The sequence below is a fragment of the Limulus polyphemus genome, unplaced genomic scaffold (assembly GCF_000517525.1).
Source record: "Limulus polyphemus unplaced genomic scaffold, Limulus_polyphemus-2.1.2 Scaffold1, whole genome shotgun sequence".
Taxonomy (NCBI): Eukaryota; Metazoa; Arthropoda; class Merostomata; order Xiphosura; family Limulidae; genus Limulus; species Limulus polyphemus.
Genome location: NW_013665611.1, coordinates 1,531,471 through 1,544,990, shown reverse-complemented (window position 1 = coordinate 1,544,990; position 13,520 = coordinate 1,531,471). Strand labels below are relative to the sequence as shown.

Sequence of the window (13,520 nt, the reverse complement as noted above, 5' to 3'; positions counted from 1 at the left end):
GGATTATTCGTGATGTTCCTCGATCTTTCTAGAACGCATTACGTGTTACCAGCGTCACGTGACTTCCGTTGTCATAACAATACGTTTTCACCTGCCTATTATATTTTATTAGCAAAACTTGCTTTGTGAATTCTTTTTTATAGAACTAACAGTTCAGTTTTTTTAAATTTGATTTTGAGTACCAGAAATTACTTATATACGATTTGTATATCTTGTAGTAGGCTTACTAGTTTAGGACTACAGTATCACACAAGTTTGTTTCGAGTTCAAGGAAAATTCTTGACATATGTACATAAATGTTTCAAAACATTTCAAATTGCTAAGTGATGCTAAAATTAATCTCTAATTCTACATTCATAGATTATTTTCTTTGAAAGTGGGCCAAAGGCCTCCTAAAGGGGTCACCTATTTTAACCACTCGCACCAATATACAGTAGTGTATTATTTGTCTGTCAGTCAGTAGACACTAAAATGACGTCACATAAGGGACTCTTAACATTGCAATTTGTACTGTTGTGACGTCAGTAAAACTTGCGCATGCCGTGAATCACGAGGAGAATTATGCACTTTGTAGGCTATAACACAGCATGACATATGAAGTTCAAAAGCAAGAAATAAAGATATTTGTTACTCTTAATTTTGGCTTTATTTGCTCTTAAAACAGAACACTTTTGGAGACCCTGCGGAAGAATATCTGATTAAAAGTAATTTTTTTATGATTTCCAAACAAATGGGATAGTTGATGTCGTAAATTATAATAATTGTGAAATACTAGTATACAAAAGTATTATAAAACATAAACAACTAGTGACTTACAACCCAAATAAAGGTAAATTCAAGGGTACGGGTTCAAAATTGTTAATTTACATTGGTTCACATTCATCATACATGTATTGTTCATAGCACATGTTTAGATTCATGTTCCAAAACACAATTAAAAATAAATTTGTTTGTTTGTTTTGAATTTCGCGCAAAGCTACACGAGGGCCATATGCGCTAGCAGTTCCTAATTTAGCAGTGTAAGACTAGAGGGAAGGCAGCTAATCATCACCACCCACCGCCAACTCTTGGGCTACTCTTTTTACCAACGAATAGTGGGATTGACCGTCACATTATAACGCCCCCACGGCTGAAAGGGCGAGCATGTTTGGTGTGACGGGGATTTGAACCCGCGACCCACAGATTTTGAGTCGAGTGTCCAAACCACCTGGCCATGCCGGGCCCATTAAAAATGAAACAACCACATATCAAAATATCAGTAATAAATAATTAATTTTGCTATTTCATACAACAAAACTGTCGAAAAAATAATAATACAATATTTTATAGAATTGGTAATATTATGTCTTTTTGAAAAATAAGAGACCAACTACTCATTACAACAATCATAGCAATACTTCTGCTACAAACCTTATCTTGCTTTTTGCCAATGGCCTCTTTGATTCTATCCTTAACTCGTTAGAAAGCTCTGGTATTTGTTGTAATCAGAGCCTTATATACAAATACGTCTCTTGTTGTTGTACTACAAGTCATAACTTTGAAGTTAGGATACATATTTTTCATGATCAAAAGTGAGAAGGAACATCTTAGAAATAATATCTTAGAACGTCGTTTTAACTTAAATAGTACAGATTTCTTGTAAAAAAAAGCATAATGATCCACCATAATTATTATCCTATTAAAAATTATATTATTTATTAGTTCGTAATACTGTAGATGTTTAATAATATTTAAGTAATTTTTACCAAAAAAGTTTTAAAAAAACAAACAAAAAACGACCGTAATATTGTTAGGACCTAATAGTCATCTAAATTATTCCAGTACCTTGTAAGTATTATTATTTACAAAGTTCAAATCAAACAGTTCTAAATACTTGTTATGGAAATCTCGTTATGAGATTGGCATAAGTGATTGTAATGTTCAATACATAACACTTTATTGTATTTAAATTAATTTGTAGCCATTTAAATTAAAGATATATAAACTGATAAGATCGTGTGAAATTTATTATTTTTACGAATATTAAACATTTTAATCTGTTGCAATAAAAAGTTTGATAGTTAAAATGTCATCTGAGTAGTAATAGTGCTTTGAAATAAATTCACTAACATTTCTAAATTAGTTCTTTTAAGCGCCATAACGAGACATCAAAAATGGCAAAGCACATCAAAAGAGCGTTAGAAGGTTGGGTAGTAGGAGTACATGGACATTCTAAGAAGTATGTCCATAAAATCATTACAGTGATTTAAAACAAGTTTTAACCAAGATTATTATTTTGGTTATATAATATGAATTTAATACTATATAAGTCACAGAAACACCAAATTTGTACTTACTCTATTTTTGACAAATTACCCAATATTAATTATGCATGCTTCATTTTCGCTCTTAGTCTTCACCTTGAAAATTTCCATGTGACAAATCTAGTCCCCCCTTTTTTTTTACAATCAACTAATATGTTGAGCCATGTTTAAGGTAAACTACATATTCATTTGTTAATTTAAACCAAGGGCACAAACCTGTTGAAATGAAGGGATATTCTTAATGGATGTCTCTCAATTTTCAGCACTTGACTCGTACGTTTCAAACAATCAGTAAGTCTAAAAGGACACATGAAAGTGTAAGGGAGTGTCTCAGTCCATCTCTAAAAATGCCTCAAATGAATAACATGTCCCTATCTCATTAACTTAAACCCCTAATAAGAAGCCAGTAAAGTAAAGAGAAACTTAGCTAAGGCCATAGTTTTATTTGACTCGAAAAAAAAAACGGCCTTTGGTTTGGAAATGGTAATTTATATCTAAACACTGAGTTGGTTTAAATAATAATAATAAAAAAAACATGTTAATGGTTGATAATAATATTTTGTTTGTTTGTTTGTTTTTGAATTTCGCGCAAAGCTACACGAGGGCTATCTGCGCTAGCCGTCCCTAATTTAGCAGTGTAAGACTAGAGGGAAGGCAGCTAGTCATCACCACCCACCGCCAACTCTTGGGCTACTCTTTTACCAACGAATAGTGGGATTGACCGTCACATTATAACACCCACACGGCTGAAAGGGCGAGCATGTTTGGTGTGACAGGGATTCGACCCCGCGACCCTCAGATTGCGGGTCGAGTGCCTTAACCACCAGGCCATGCCGGGCCGGAATATTTTGTTATACATATACACAATATCTTTAGATAAATATAGGTATGAGGTATACTGTGGTCAACAATTTTTAATAAGCAAATTTGCAATAAATAAGTAGAAAACAAAAAGTTGACCAATTCTTCAGTTTGAGTACCAAATTGAGTTCATTTCTTGAAAACTTTGCTACGTTTTAGTCTCCAATAACTTTTTTTTTCAATTGAAATATCAACTCAGCCAAAACAATATTTTAAGATACGTAATCCTGAGTAATTGCAAAATTTGAACAATTTTCCCTTTATAACTGACTTTTTATTCCATCTTATAATTTTTTTGCCATTAGCCCTGTCATATCTCTTAAAACACAAAAAACATTTCTCCTTATACCACCCAAACGAGTGCTTTATCGCCATCTGTTGTTAAAACAACTAATCATGTTCGTTTTAATACAAATTAGATCTAAATCGTAGCGAGTACTACCTTACAAATAAATATTATGTTGTGAACAAAAATGTATATCTAAGTCAAAATTGCCAAAATATAAATTAAAGAAGCCATCATCTTGCAAAACTAATTTTCCACAGATTTGATAAATGTTTATTATAATGGATTAGACAATTATTGTATTTTGAAAATTTTGTGTGGCGGATGTTCATACATCTTTATGGTGTACTATTGAGATATATGTCTTTATTGCCTGTGAAATTATATACACTGTAACTGAAAATAATGAATTTATGTTTTATCTTTTTGTATTGTGTATTTTAACACCAAAATTCTATTAAAAACTTTTAAATACGACAGATACTAATTCTATGAAATATTTTGCTTCAATGAAAAAAAAAAAGAAAAATAATATAATAGATTTGTTTCATCTTATAAAGCTGGGATAAGTAATTCGTAAATGAACAGACGGAAAAGTGTTCGTTTCTTTACCGAAATCTATCGAGTTGAACACTTCCCTATACTACTGTCGCATTGTGTTCTAGAATACAAATTTCTTGGAAAACCTATCCGAACATGAATCTCGTGACGTTTGAACGCGTGACTGCCGATGATTAGCCGTAGACTGGTAACAGGGATGTAGAAGTAAAGCACGTTTAATATATAACGGTTACAAAAAACTTCATAGACGTTGCTTTGTGTTGAGTTTATTTGTAATAATTAGGAATAAAAAAATTCTTGGTTCCTTTCATGACTACTAGAGGTTGAAATCTATAAGGTAAGTCTCGTCTTTCGCAAGTTCGAATCATAAATGTAATCTCATATATGTAGGTGAATTTATTGACAACTTTTTCCGTTATATAGATACTACTCACTCGCCTGGTGTTAGTAATACTAATAATGATGATATACTCGTTTTATATAGCTAAGATTGTTCGATATATTTCATTATTACCGTTATTATATTAAGTTTATAGTTGGTCTGAATGTAGAATTTTCCTTTTACTGTATTCAAAATAGTTTTTCTAAACATTTTTATATGAGAAAAACATTCACTTACAATAACATTAACAGCACTTTTCATAGACCACAGGATTATAATTTACGTGTTCCATACGTAGCTGTAATAGCTCAATTTTAGTTCAGTGTTTAATTGCGATAAATGTTCATCAATTTTCAGATTTTAAGAATTATATGATTTTCATATTGCTCTACAAATGTGTCAGTTTTCTCAAAGTCGAGGCGTAGAAAGAAAATCACAAGACACTGCGACACATAACGTATCAGGGGTCTATAGATAGATAAAAAGATAAACACACATATGCAATTTCATAAGTCTGCATGATAGGATAGAGTGTATGGCAGAGACCGGGTTTTGAGCTTAACTCTAAGATAAGATAATAGGACCCAAGTGTATATAACCTTAACCATCATATCAGGTGATTGGATTCAGCTATATATAAGTTTAGCCCTCAAGTTAGATGATTGGACTTAGCTATATACAAGTTTTAGCCCTCAAGTTAGATGATTGGACTTAGCTATATACAAGCTTAACCCTAAGATAAAGTGATTATAGCTTCAGCTGTATATAAATCTAATCCTCAGATCAGGTGGCTGGGTTCATCTGTGTATAAGCTTAACCCTCACATCAGATAACTATACTTAGCAGTATATGAGCTTAATCCTCAGATCAGGACTGGGATTGGGCCAAGTGGTTTCATTTCATGTTCAAACTTATTTTATATCTAGATTAAAATGTTGAATACATAATTGTCTAGCGACTGTAAATGTCAACACTCCGCACACCTTTTCCTTTTGCCTCAGTAACCAAACCACAAATTTACTAGATTTTAGTCTGAACTTGGTGCCATTTCTTCACGGTCAATGACTTGGAGTTATAGGAGGACTTACGTGAAGACATGAGAGATGTGTGCTTTTCTTATAGCAAAGCCACATCGGCTATCTGTTGTGTCCACCGAGAGGAATCGAACCCATAATTTTAGCGTTGTAAATCCTTAGACTTGCCGCTGTCCAAGCGGGGGACAACATGAAAGATGATTCTTTGTTAAGTTTTTCTTATCTGCAGTATTAATTTCAAAATTCAGTATTCAATTTGATCTGCAAGTTTCAGATTTTTGTTTCATCAGTGGTTTAAAGTATATAGTGACTGACTTGTTCCTCAAAATCTTCACTGATCGTACCTGAATTTTTATTTTTCAAACAAAGACAAAGAAAGAAGAAAGCTAACTTCAGATTAGATCCACCATATCTACGTCTAGAATATATATTATTTATACTAGAGACCAGATTTTCTTCTCTAACACTTGGGTTCCTACTAGATATTATATTTTAACCACTAGTGTCTATGTGTTCTGTAAGTAGGTTAAACTTTATTTTTCTTTTAGTGTTACTTTCACTCATAATGTTGAATCGAATGTTCAATATATATCGTTTTATTACTTTTAGTTTATTATTATTATATATTCATTCTTGTAAAGATTATTTTGCATCGTTAGCTTAATACATGTGTTTAGGACTATTATAAATTTCACAATCTCGTGAGAAATTATTGGTATTACTAACAGCGAGGCTACCTAACTGAAGAGATAATTCATTCTTGTTGTTGTGTTCTTCGTGCAAAGTTACACAATGGGTTATCTGCACTCTGTCCACCACATGGAATCGAACCCCGGATTTTAGTGTTGTAAATGCGTAAACTTACCGCTGTCCCACAAGGGGGACACAATGCACTCTAATCATTGTAAATAAGAACGTAAAACAGCATATTAAATTTGCTCTATTCATTAATGGATTTCTTTTCAGATTTGATCTATGTAAGTAGCTTGCATTGATTAGAAGTTAATGTTAATTAATCTCACAGAGAAACACTTCTAAGGGAAAGGAATGAAGTAAGTAAATGTTATAATGTGATTAAAATATTTTCTAGCTACCGGCTTAGTTATTATAGTGTTTTACTTATCAAGGTCACCAAACAATGTTATTTCAACTCCATATTAATATCTAAGTTAAAACATCAGTTTCTTGCTCTTATGTGTCAAAATGTTCTCGCACTTATGTAACAAAAAATTGAACTGCTCAAATGATTTGCCATAAAAGAGAAGGTTTTTAATTGTACTTAACGCATACTTGCACTTTGAACATGTGTGGAGTGTACATGCGCGTTCATTTGTGGTTAACACGAGTTTGAAAGCCCTCATTTTTACACCTTGACTTCCTTATTAAACTGTAAACAGCTAAGAAGTAAATCATAACTGGGTAATATATTTGTTTATAATTTATGCAAGGTCATTTTAAACTGTTATATAATTCAGTTGGTTCTAGTTGCATTGACAGTAGCTAGTTGTGTATGTTTATGTGGTGTTTGTTCACGTGTCTTCTAAAATGTGAAAAATTATATCAGAAAATTATTTTCGAGCAGTAAAGATCGACCAATCTGTAAAACGTTACTTCAACATTATCTGATTAAAAATTAGATGTGGTTTTATTATGTTTGCAATAAATATGATAATGCTAAGTTTAGTCATTTTGGCTTACTTTACTTTTGGCATTTTATTAAACAGTTTCTAAGGTCTTGTCTCCACGTTGATTGTGAAACTTCAGGGAATCCACATGTCTTTTATTACAAACAATAATTATTTCAAGTTTCTTCTCGTTAGGAATTCAATGTATATGTTGTTTCTTCCAGCTGCACATTACACAGATAAACGGTACATATAGCATGTATTGTTACTGTATTTTATCTAATGACTGATTTGCTAAACGGCCTAGTGACTAGCATTCCGGGATGCGTATCGGAAGATCCAAGGTTCGCGTTATGATACAGCTGAAAGTACATGAAAAGCAATTTGTCAGAAGTATTCCTCGCCAAATGGCTGCCTTTCATGTTGTCATTAGCTTAAAATTAGAGACAGCTATAATACTTAAACCCTAGAGGTCGTTGACCTGATCGTTTAACGCATAAATATGCAATATATCAATACCGTAATTTGATTCAGACACGGATGATTGTAGTTCGGTTTGATACAGGTATTTGCGCAAAACTACACAAAGGCCGTCCCTAATTTTGAACTGACAGAGTAGAGAGATAACAGCCAATCATCAACGCGTACTGCCAACTCTTGAGCTATTCTAGTCAAATAGTGGGATTCTATCGTCATTTTTATAAAGCTTTGTTTGTTTGTTTGAAGTTAAACACAAAGCTACACAATGGGCTATCTGTGCTCTGCTAATCGCGGGTATCAAAACCCAGTTTCTAGCGCTGTAAGTTCACACACACATACCGCTGTGCCACTGGGGGGCTTTTATAAAGCATCCACAACCCCAATATGTGGAGCGTAGTGCATTGTATCATTCTTGTGTCGAATATGCAATATTATCTTGGAAATGTTTTATATTTATCAACAAATGATATTACGTGTAACATTTAAATGATAATGTCTTAGATTTATCAACAAATGATATTATGTGTAGCATTTAAATTATAATGTCTTAGATTTATCAACAAATGATAATACGTGTAGCATTTAAATTAGAATGTCTTAGGTTTATCAACAAATGATAATACGTGTAACATTTAAATGATAATGTCTTAGATTTATCAACAAATGATATTACGTGTAGCATTTAAATTATAATGTCTTAGATTTATCAACAAATGATATTACGTGTAGCATTTAAATTAGAATGTCTTAAGTTTATCAAAATGTTAATACGTGTAACATTTAAATTAGAATGTCTTAGGTTTATCAACAAATGATAATACGTGTAACATTTAAATTATAATGCAAATTCGGAAACGGAAAACAACAACAAAGAAATTCTTTAAAATCATTGATAAATCTGATTGACTTTCATTTCTTAGAACACATGAGATGGATACCATTATAGTTCACGGATACTCTAAAGTTTGAAGAAAGTATTTTCTTATGACCTACTTCATAAATAAGTCCAAAACTTTGGATTGGTGTAATGTTAGCTACAACCATTATCCAGCATAAAAACAGTTTTCTTACTACCTTTTGCAGAGACGATAAATTGTAACACGTGTGTGTCACACACATTTATTTACTTTTTACACACAATAACTGTTTATACCGGTAGGATATTATTTAACTACTTGAATTCTTTTCACTTCTGTGTCAGTTTCATCAGCCCTAGAAGTTCTAGTTAGAGTAACTTTAACATTAAACTAATACTACATTTTTGTGCTTATTAAGTTTTATTTGAAGTAATTATTTGTTTTTTTTTTTACATTCAATGATTCACAAATATATCTTGAGGAATACGATTAATTTTCTACCAGTTCTAGTGTTCCCCGATGGGACAGCGGTAAGTTCACGAACTTAGAACGCTAAGATCCGGGGTTCGATTTTCCGCGGTGGACACAAGAGATAGCTCATTGTGGCCTTGCTCTAAGGCAAACAAAAACACACAAATTCTAGTTTTTAACTCTCTATTGCACATTGTAAAATACATGCAACAAACCTCTATACATACATCGTTGTTGTTTAAATATACGTACAAATGCTTCAATTCTTCAGCTGAATGATCTTACTTCCAGGTAACAGTCTAAATAAACCATGAAATTATTTTTGTTGATTCCTCAATAGAACAACGTTTATTCCAGATAACGTACGAATGAGACTTCTGGTTATACTTCCGTTTAACCAACACATATCTCAAGCACCTAAAGAAAGAAACAGGTAGTCATGTTATTCCATACAAAGAAATACCAGTCAAGTCACCATCACCGGACACATCACTTATGGATATCTGTGAAATTGGACTGTTAAAATGGGTGCTGGTAAAGGGTTATTCTCGCATTCAAAGTGGATTATGAAAAGTATGCATAAAGGAGTGATGTGCTTTGAACTTGACAAATTTATGATGGAGTCTTTTGCAATGGAAACTGCACTGTAGGGTTATTATAAAGATGTATGACTGGGCGTGGTGACACGAACTGTTCCATTATCGTTTTAATATACTCAACCTTTGTACCTAGGTTCACTATATGTTAATATGTGCAACTTCTTGAAATAAGTTTTGTAGGCAAGTTAAGTTTGATGAACTGTGTTTGAAATGATTAGTTAACAATGTATATATGATATTTTCAGATGAGCCATTATCAAGGCTGTTACCAAAACCCACCAACAGCACCTCCACCTGCTTATTATCCATCTCCACATCCACAACCAGGCTGGAATCCTAATGTTCCTCCTCCCTATCCTTCTGGGAATTATCAGGGACCTCCTCAGTATGGAAATGTGACATATGGGCCACCTAATGGACCACAAGGTTATACAAGTTTTCCTCAGCAACCTATTATGACACCAAATCCCACTGGATGGGGCCCTGCCTACCAGCCAACACACACAACAGTGTAAGTATAATTTTCTTTTCATTCTATAATGTTTCATATTTTAATGAATTTACTATTACTTATCTCAAGATGACCGAGATATTAAATTATCAGGATAAACATAAAATGTATTGTAGCAACAACATATGGTGTGGTAAAGAGATTAATTATAGTAAGTTTTGCATTGTAACGTCTTGGTAAACTGTAATTTTAAGTGCAAAGATAGAAATTATTCTTGACTAAGTTATTAGTTATTCTAATCTAAAAATGTCAGGATTTTCTACCTTTTTAGCTTTTCTAAGGGTATTTTGTTTCTTTCTCTAAAACGACGTCTGGGCTTACACTTGCTTGAATTTTCTTAAATTATAAAACAATTATCATGTAATTTTTCAGTAGTGTTGTAGAGAAGTAATTTGAAGTGGCAGCTATGACAACCAAAATGACTGTTAATAAATCCCCAACAAGTCATAACAATACATTTAATTGCACCATAGACACAGTAGGTAGTCACTATAACAGTCTCTAATATTAACAAATATTAAGAACAAAACAGTTATCTCATTGTGCAATGTTGACATGTAGCTCCACCTGTTTTAAACAAGGTAGGTACTAAAATAGACACTTACAAGTTTCTAGAGAATGCTTTTACTTGATAGAAATAAACTATTTATCTGCTGTTATTTACAAGTTTACAAATGTGCCTTCCTTAACAGAAATTTTAAACTTGGAATGTTACTAAAATGTATTCTAATAAGAAATTATATTTAAAAAAATCTAGTTACGCTAGTTTGATAACAGTATAATGAATAAACTGAATATAACAGCCCTATATACCACAAGTCACCCCACTTCTAACCTACATACCACAAGTCATGAAACGTCTAAGTTAAATACCGCAAGTTATGACACTTCTATTCTACATACCACAAGTCACCCCACTTCTAACCTACATGCCACAAGTCATGACACTTCTAAGTTAAATACCACAAGTCATGACACTTCTAACCTACATGCCACAAGTCATGACACTTCTAAGTTAAATACCACAAGTCATGACACTTCTAACCTACATACCACAAGTCACCTAACTTCTAATCTACATACCACAAGTCACCCAACTTCTAACCTACATACCACAAGTCACGACACTTCTAAATTAAATACCACAAGTCACCTAACTTCTAACCTACATACCACAAGTCACGACACTCACTTCTAAGTTAAATACCACAAGTCATGACACTTCTAACCTAATACCACAAGTCACCCCATTTCTATAAGAGGTTGTCTTCCAACTTCAATGAACACAAAGTCTTACATACAGGGCAAAGCCGATTCTACTTCACACTATAGAGTCAAAACATTATAGTATCATATCTGTGATGTAAATAGAAAAATCCAATTATTGTCTGTGCTTTCTAGTAGACCAGCCAAAATGTGATTTTAGATTTGCGATAGCATTGTTTGTTAAAAGCAGGCATTCATGCTAGTTTAGTTATTAAAAGAATGAGGAAAAAGATATGGGTGGGTGCCATTTTCGATTCTGACCTTGAATTTAATTTTCAAGGTCACAAAAGTCAAGTGGGGTTTCTGAATTTCAGATGGATTGAAATTTATTTCATTATATATTTCAGAGAAAACGAACTTTATTATAATTTAGGTTTATATACCATGATCTATAAGCAATTTAATTTTGAATGTACGTCATCAATGTATAGCACAATTGAAAAAAAATAAGAGATTTTCTCAAATTGTAATAATAGAACCTGTAGTTATTCCAAATCTTTGTAGTACGATCGTATAACTCATCATTTTCCTATTTCAATATATGTGAATTTTATTTTAATGTACAAGTTTGGAGGTTTATTGTCCAGCTCAGTAAAAGTATTGAAGTTTATTGGCCTGTTGTATTGTAGCAGTTAGTCTTATCACAGCTGAAAGCAAGGGTGCACTTCAAGCAATTTCTGTGCTGCACTTTGATTTGTACCCACAGGTCATAATTCTAAACAGGTATCTGGGACAGGTGACAATCTTGTCCAGACAACTTGTACGTAAACTGTCCACTTCTTCTTGGCAGAAGTATCAGCAGGAGATATGATCTCTATTGGTTCGTGGTTTATCTCTAGCCATACCCTTGCCTAGTAGTTGTCACATGCAATGTGAACTTTCAGGGCAGCTTTTGTTAGGGGTAACATTCTCAGACTCTTATTGACCTTGATAAAGAACTGGAGATTGTCTATGCATTGGTTGGTTTTGTTAGCAGGATATGCAGGAAACTAAATGGGCTCAGTGAAAGATTTGGAACAACTACAAGTTGTATAATTCCAGCTTTAGAAAAATGCACTTTTTTATTCAATTGTGCTATACATTAACTTTGTAAATTCAAAACTCAGCTGTATAGAATACTTTGTATACATATCTATCTATAATAGTAAAAGGGCGTATCTGTGTGCTTGTGACCACCATAGCTCCATGAGGAAAGAACCTAGAAACCTGAAATTTCGCACCCATACTAAGTAGACCTTGAGGGTGTGCACCTGGGTATTATTACTTATTTCCACGTGGTGTGCGCAAGCGCATGCACATCTTTTTTAATGAGGAAAGCTAGCGAAAAACACATAGAAAAAAAGCGGTTCCTTATATTACAAATATAAATCACAGACAGACACGCTCTTTCATTATAGACGTATAGCCCGTCAAAAATGACGAGGCAAGTACAACAACCTCACGTATAGGCCATTGAAAATGTCGAGGCAAGTACTGCCACCCCATAGTATACCCTATAGTATATCAGTTAGATCAACCACTTCTAATATACAGAAAAGCCAGTGCGTTTTGGTAACAACGCGTTCCAACAATGACTTTTATGTCATGTTGCTTAACAACAAAACTATAACCTAATATTGTTGTTAGTCTGTGCACTGAAAGTATAAAATGAAATGTATAAGCAACAAAAATGGAAAAATATTTGTTGATTTCTTTATACAGAATCTCCTTTGATTAAAGAGGTTTGTTTTTTTATTGAAAAAGTTGGTGATATGACTAAGAATAGCTTAATTCAGAAACGATATAAGTTTAAAATTGGATAGATATTTTTACTTTCATGATAAATTGCACTTAGCTCTAGGCTAGGTTGTCTCACACTATGTCTTTACTTTAGGCTTATTTATTAATTTTTTTAAATCATACTAACATTAACTACACTTACAAGGTTTCACGGCCCTCTTGCATTCCCGTCACTAAAATCGTAATGGGCAAGCCGTAATGTGTGCCAAAATTGAAACAGAAAGGCTGCAATTTTTATCGCATAAACCAAAAGAAGCTTTGAGTTGAAGACCATGCCCATCCACGGGATGCTAAAATAGGATCAAAATATACACATAGACGTAGTCATCTAGAATATCTCAACCTAATAACCAGGACAAAGCCGGGTACTTTTGCTAGTGTGATAATAAAGTTAGTTTTTTAAAAAGATATAGTGAAATAAATTTTGTTTGTTTTTTGTTTTTGAATTTCGCGCAAAGCTACACGAGGGATATCTGCTCTAGCCGTCCCTAATTTAGCAATGTAA

General features: G+C 33.0%; 1 long non-coding RNA gene across 1 annotated transcript in view; it reads left to right on the top strand.

Moving 5' to 3' along the window:
* Nucleotides 1-4,172: 4,172 nt before the first annotated feature.
* LOC106462643 overlaps nucleotides 4,173-13,520 on the top strand; it is a 13,069-nt gene continuing 3,721 nt past the window's right edge. The window contains exons 1-2 of the long non-coding RNA XR_002610991.1: nucleotides 4,173-4,348; nucleotides 9,705-9,970. This is a non-coding gene — a long non-coding RNA (uncharacterized LOC106462643). The remainder of the gene's footprint in view (nucleotides 4,349-9,704; nucleotides 9,971-13,520) is intronic.